We start from the raw sequence: 6,033 nt of genomic DNA on the forward strand, positions 1-6,033 counted from the left end.
TCCCAAAGAACTTCATGGTCAATGAAGTAATTTTTGGAGCATGGCCACTGTTCTAATGTAGGAATTAAGGCAGCCAATTTGTGCATAGCAGGATTCCACAAACAGCAATGTGATAATGACCAGACAAATTTTTTAAAGGCTTGTTTGGCTGAGGGATAAATTTTGGCCAGGATACTTGAGAACGCTCCTGCTCTTCTCATGGAATCTATTACACCTACGCGAGAAGTCAGCCAGGGCACTCAATTTAATGACCCAGCCAACTGCCTTAGCACACTCCAGGCATGATGCACATGGTTTAACGCCACACCAGAGGCCAAGTGCACCTTATCTGGGTAAGAAAGCGGCATCTTGTCCCTTGAAGGGTCACTATTGATTTTCTGATCTACGCTCGAGACAATATTCTCATGGGCTTCAGCAGCAATTTAACATTGCTCTGCTTCCTTCACTGACGGAGGTGCTTAAACTTGATGATACCCGAATCAGGAGATGTCAAAGATGCCCCTGATCAAAGGCATTTCATCACAAACAGTGCTGAACTTGCATTAGCCAAGCATTCAGTTTATTGCAAATCTCTAGTCATTTTGGGAGATTCCTCTTCACCTTTCAACATCCCACATGAGGAGATCAAAAGAAAAGAGAGATCTTGCCATTTAAAAAAAAATGCTTCCTCGTGCTTAAAGGACACCCCAAAGCACTTCACAGCCATTATTTTAAATAAAAAGGACTTGCATTTATAAAGTGCCTTTCACAACCTTGAGACCTTTACACCCAATGAAGTACTTTTGAAAAGTAGTCTTTGTTGTAATGTCGGAAACGCAGCAGCCAATTTGCTGTATGTGGGAACTTGCTGTGCACAATGAGATAAATGGCCAGATAATCTGTTTTAGTGATGGTGGCTGAGGGATAAATATTGGCTAGAACACTAGGGAAAACTCCCCTACTCTTCTTCAAAGAATGCCTTGGGAATTTTTTTACGTCTATCCAAGAGGACAGAGAGAGCTTTGGTTTAATGTGTCAACCGAAAGACAGCATCTCGGACAGTGTAGCACTGCCCAAGTATTGCACTGGGAGTGACATCCTAAATTATGTGCTCAGGATTGTTTTCTGGTATAGTCTCTGCTACTTTGCAGGCAATTTATCTGCAATTTTGCAATCCAAACTTTGAGAGAATTAGGTCCCATTGCTGTTTTCCTTCTATTTGGGACCTGTTAAAAACATGTCATATTTAAATAAAGGTGGCCCACTGCCTGCATTTTTAAATTGATGCTAACAAATTTAGAGGTAATTGCATTTTGTTTCTTTCTCCGTATTTACTACTGTATTCGCCCATCCTGATTAAAAACACCCACATGTAATGCACTCTGGTCTGCCCTTGCGCATTGAACCAGGATCATCAATGCTCAGAATCTTACAGCAAAGGCAATGGCTAGTCAGCCTATTGTACCTGCTCCAGTTCCCTGATAAAGCTATCCAATTAGTCCCATTCACCTGCTCTTTCCCCATAACATGTATTTATTATTCCTTTTCAAGTATAAATCCAATTCCCTTTTGTAAGTTACTGCTGAAGCTACTTTCACAACCCTTTCAGATCATAAGAGCTTGCTGCATTCAAAAAAAATCTTCAGCTCCTCTCTGCTTCTTTCACCAATTATTTTAAATCTGTGTCCTCCAGTTATCAACTCTCCTGCCAATCAAAACTGTTTCTTATTATTTACTCTATCAAAATCCCTCATGATTTTGAGCACTTCTATCAAATCTCCTGTCTAATCTGAGGAGAGCAACTTCGGCTTCTCCAGTCTCTCTACACAACTGAAATCCTTCATCCTTGGCACCATTCTAGTAAATCTTCTCTGCACCCTCTCCAAGGCCTTGACATCCTTCCCATAGTGTTGTGCCCAGAATTGGAAACAATATGTCGCTGAGTCCTAATCGGTTATTTATAAAGCTTTTTAGCATCTCACCCTTCCTTTTGTACTCTGTGCCACAACTAATAAAGCCCAGGATGCCCTTGGATTGGCATCACCACCTGCCCCAGTCTCCGCTGTTGTAAAGTGGGTGAGCAGGTGGTACCCACATTACACCTTCAATATTGCCCACCTATCACAACAATATGGCCATGATTGGATTATGATGCACAGTGAACAGCGTTTGCCAACCCATGCCTTGCCACCCCCACCACAGTGTGCACTGAATGCCAGCTCTTGGCACTACTGTGCCACCCGCTCATTAGCCCACACACGAAATCTGCTTGTGAAAGCATTGCGCTGGTACTGGTGAATCTTGGTGGGAAAATTTAAGATTACAGTGGGCTGTCAGTCCACTTGTGATGCAAGTAGGAAAGGGCCATGAGTGGCATCAGGTAAAGGAATAGTTGATTATTTCACAGACACAGCCTTTCACAGAAAGCCTATTGACAGAAACGTTTAACCATACTCTCTTTTCCAGATGCTGAATGACCTGCTGCATATTTCCATTACTTCATTGGTTTTAATTTCATATTTCCAGCATTTGAGGGCTGCATTTCCTCTTTTATCTCCGCTATTTTTTCCAGATTTGTCAACAACTTTTGCCTTTGTAATTACAGGAAAAGAAATATTCGCATGACCTCAGGACATCCTAAAGCACTCCACAGCCAATGGTGTTCTTTTATAGTCTATTTACTATTGATTCGAGGGAAACACATTAGCCAGTTTGTGCACAACAATTTCACACGAGCAGCAATGAGATAAATAGCCAGATAATCTGCGATGTTGGTTGAGGGATAAACATTAGCCAGGACACCAGGGAGAATTCCCCTGGCCTTTGAAATAGTGCCGTGCGATCTTTTACCTTGAGCTGTGAGGGTGCAGAGGGTCCCAGTTTAACATTTCATATAGGGGTGTCATCCTGAATTACAAGCTCAGATTTCTGGAGTTGGTCTCAAACTTTGGTCTTCTGATGCAGAGTGCTAGCAACTGAACTGAAGCTGGCACTGATTATCATCTGACATATCTTGTGGGGAGGTCTGCTGAAAGATCACCACTTTGGGAGAACTTCCAGTCTCTAAGAATCCTGATGATAATTTTCAGCCCCCCAAAACACCTCTGTTGAGTAATATTATTTTTGAGGCTGCAAATAATAATTCACTTCAAGAAATATTTATCGAGAACAGAACATATGCCTGGAAATTCTTTTGGCATTATTGTGATTGGCCAGTGTGAATTCGGTGGAAACCCTAGAGACAGGTGTAAACAGAAATTTCACCAATCTTCTGCTAAAGTTACACCAGCTGATCAGTAAAACCTTGGGAGGAAATCTGCAGTGATAATTTATTTTTCAAAATTTTTCCCCCTTTTGTTGTGAAAAAGTGCCCACTCCTGCTTAGGGCATACTGCCACAGGCTCTGGGCATCCTCTAATACCTCAGCCCAACCGGTCATTCTTCACAAGTGAGGATAGGAAGTCAGTGCTGATGGGTTATTCAGCTGTGTGAGGCTGCACTAAGCCAGTAACACCTCACTTTCAAACAGGAGTCACTGGCAGCAGGCAGGAGCAAGAATCTTGCTGAATTTGCACCTCCACTATCCAAGGAACTAAAAACCCATTGTAACCAGCTCTCTGAAATCAATGAACTCAATACTGGGAAGCTCTGTGTATTGCAAGACAAGCTGCATTTATACCAACATCACAAACCAGCTTTCAATATTTAACGAAAGGCCAAACATATTCAAAGAACACAACATATTCAGGCAATGTTACTGCAACTGATAATAAACATCCAAAATTCAGCTTCCTGTGATCTAACTCACATCAAGTCCTTTTCACCAATCACCTGTCTGGCTGACCTACATTGGCTCCCAGTCCAGCAATGCCTCCTTTTTAATACCATCATCCTCGTGCTCCAATTCCTTCGTGGCCTCACCCCTTCCGGTCTCTGTAACCTCCTCCCTGCCCTCTTGAGACCTCTACACTCTTTGAATCCTGGTCCCTTGTGTATCCCCAATTTTAATCGCTCCACCATTGGCGGCCATGCCTTCAGCTGCCTGGGCCCTAAACTCTGGCAATCTCTCCCTGTCTCTCTCTCCTCCTTTAAGCTACTTCTTAAAACCTACCTCTTTGACCAAGTGTTTGGTAGCCTATCCCTAATATTTAATTGCCAAATTGTGTTTCTTTACACCTCTGTGAAACACCTTAAGACATTTTACTATGTTAAAGATGCTATATAAATGCAAGTTACTGTTGAAATTAAATAAAATGTTAATAATAGCATAAAACAACCGTTATATAAGTAAATAATATATAAACGTAATAAATATGACCTTAAGATACAATATTTATAAATAGACTAAATGCATTCATGCATTGGTACAAAATCATATATAACCTCCCTACTTCATTGCCATAGGCCTCTAGGGTTATGGGGAGAGCAAAACATTGGGATTATTTTGGGTTGCTGCAGCAAAGAGCCAACACAGACACAATAGGCCGAATAGCCTCCCTATGTGCTGCAAACTTGTAGGCAGCAACTTTACGCTTTCAATATCGAACCCGTTCAACTGATTTTCCTTTGAAAATGCCACCTGCAGATCTTGTAAAATAAAGCGCAGTTCCGTATTTTGAAATGGGGTTGTAATCTGTCTCACCCGTTTAAAAACTTGCATTTAATGGTGTTTGTCACATGGCTGCGAAGTGCCTCAAAGCGCTCGCATCCAATCTATCAGTGGGATACTGTGACTGCTATTACGTAGGAAAACACATCAGCCATCTAGTACACAATGAGATCGACAAATAGTAATGACCCATTAATCTGTTTTAAGTGCTGTTGGGTGCTGGAGAAATGTTGGCCAGGGCACCAGAGGAACTCCTTACTCTTCGAATAATGCGATGAGATCTTTAAAGCCCACCTGCACTTTCTATATCGACAAGCTCTTGTTTTAATATCCCAACCGAATAACAACACCTCCAACAATTAGATCTTAATCTATGGTCCTGGATTTACGCTTGAACCCACAACCTTGGACTGCCCAGAGGCAAATCTGAGCCAAACTGACAAAACTCCCCTTCAAGGCTGACCGTTCCATACATATTTGTCCTGTAATACATCTTAATGACTTCTTACATATTTAATCTAATCAAATTGCATGGTTAATGCACACACAACACAGAGATAGCTTTCTGTGATGATGAAGATGTCACTAACCTGACACTGGAACCGATTTCCCCAAAATCCACTCCTCTGGCGATTTCTGATTAAAACTTCAACACAAAAGAAAAATCCAGTCCGGGATGATTAAAAACTGGACACGGTTGTTGGAGAGCGGGATTAAAAAAAACTGTTGCTTTTCAAATGCACCGCCTCATCCTCCTTTAGGGGTTGATCTTGGTGCAGACAATGTAAAGACTAAGTCAGTAACACATAGAGACACAGAGTAGAAAGGGGGAGCAAGGAGGAGGGAGTCAAGAGGACAAAATTCTCTCTCAATATAATACTGTACCGGAGATCCCAGGAGCTCTGACAGCCCCTGTCAATTACTGCAGTACCAAGTGCCCGGCCTCATTACACTGCCCCCTGACCTATACTTTAGCTAGTGCTTTTTGCTTTTAATTTATTTGAAGTCGAATGGAGAGAGGGGCTTCTTTCTATCACTCTCCCGTGTCTCTCTGGCTATGTCACTGATCAATGCCGCGGCCCCACGTGAGCCTCCAGCTGATGTGTTTGTTACAAAAAAGTTCCTTCAGTTTCACGGCGGCCTCCGCCCCGTTCCCATTGGTCTACCCACGTTCCGTTATTAGCATACGCCTACTCCTATTGGTCGCCCGGCTTCCTGTATCAATTTCCCCTCCCCGTCTCGTTCGCCACCTTCTCACCCTCTCCTCCATTGGCTGATGCACCTGTCAGTCAATCCCGCCTGTCAATTATTTGCGGGGGAATAAAACTGGAGCACTTTCTTGGTTTTCATTTTTGTAATTATTATATTTATATATTGTATATATCAATTTTTGTATTTAAAAAATATTATTATAGCTAGAATTATTTTCATTCTCCTTCCCCTCT

General features: G+C 42.1%; 1 protein-coding gene across 1 annotated transcript in view; it reads right to left on the reverse strand.

The window, feature by feature from the left end:
* The window catches only part of mef2b (myocyte enhancer factor 2b), a 127,794-nt gene extending 122,121 nt beyond the window's left edge, over positions 1 to 5,673 (reverse strand). The window contains exon 1 of the mRNA XM_041203711.1: positions 5,179 to 5,673. The gene's annotated coding sequence lies outside the window, so the exon portion shown is untranslated. The remainder of the gene's footprint in view (positions 1 to 5,178) is intronic.
* Between the last annotated feature and the right edge of the window lie 360 nt (positions 5,674 to 6,033).

Source organism: Carcharodon carcharias, chromosome 14 (genome assembly GCF_017639515.1).
Source record: "Carcharodon carcharias isolate sCarCar2 chromosome 14, sCarCar2.pri, whole genome shotgun sequence".
NCBI classification, from domain to species: domain Eukaryota; kingdom Metazoa; phylum Chordata; class Chondrichthyes; order Lamniformes; family Lamnidae; genus Carcharodon; species Carcharodon carcharias.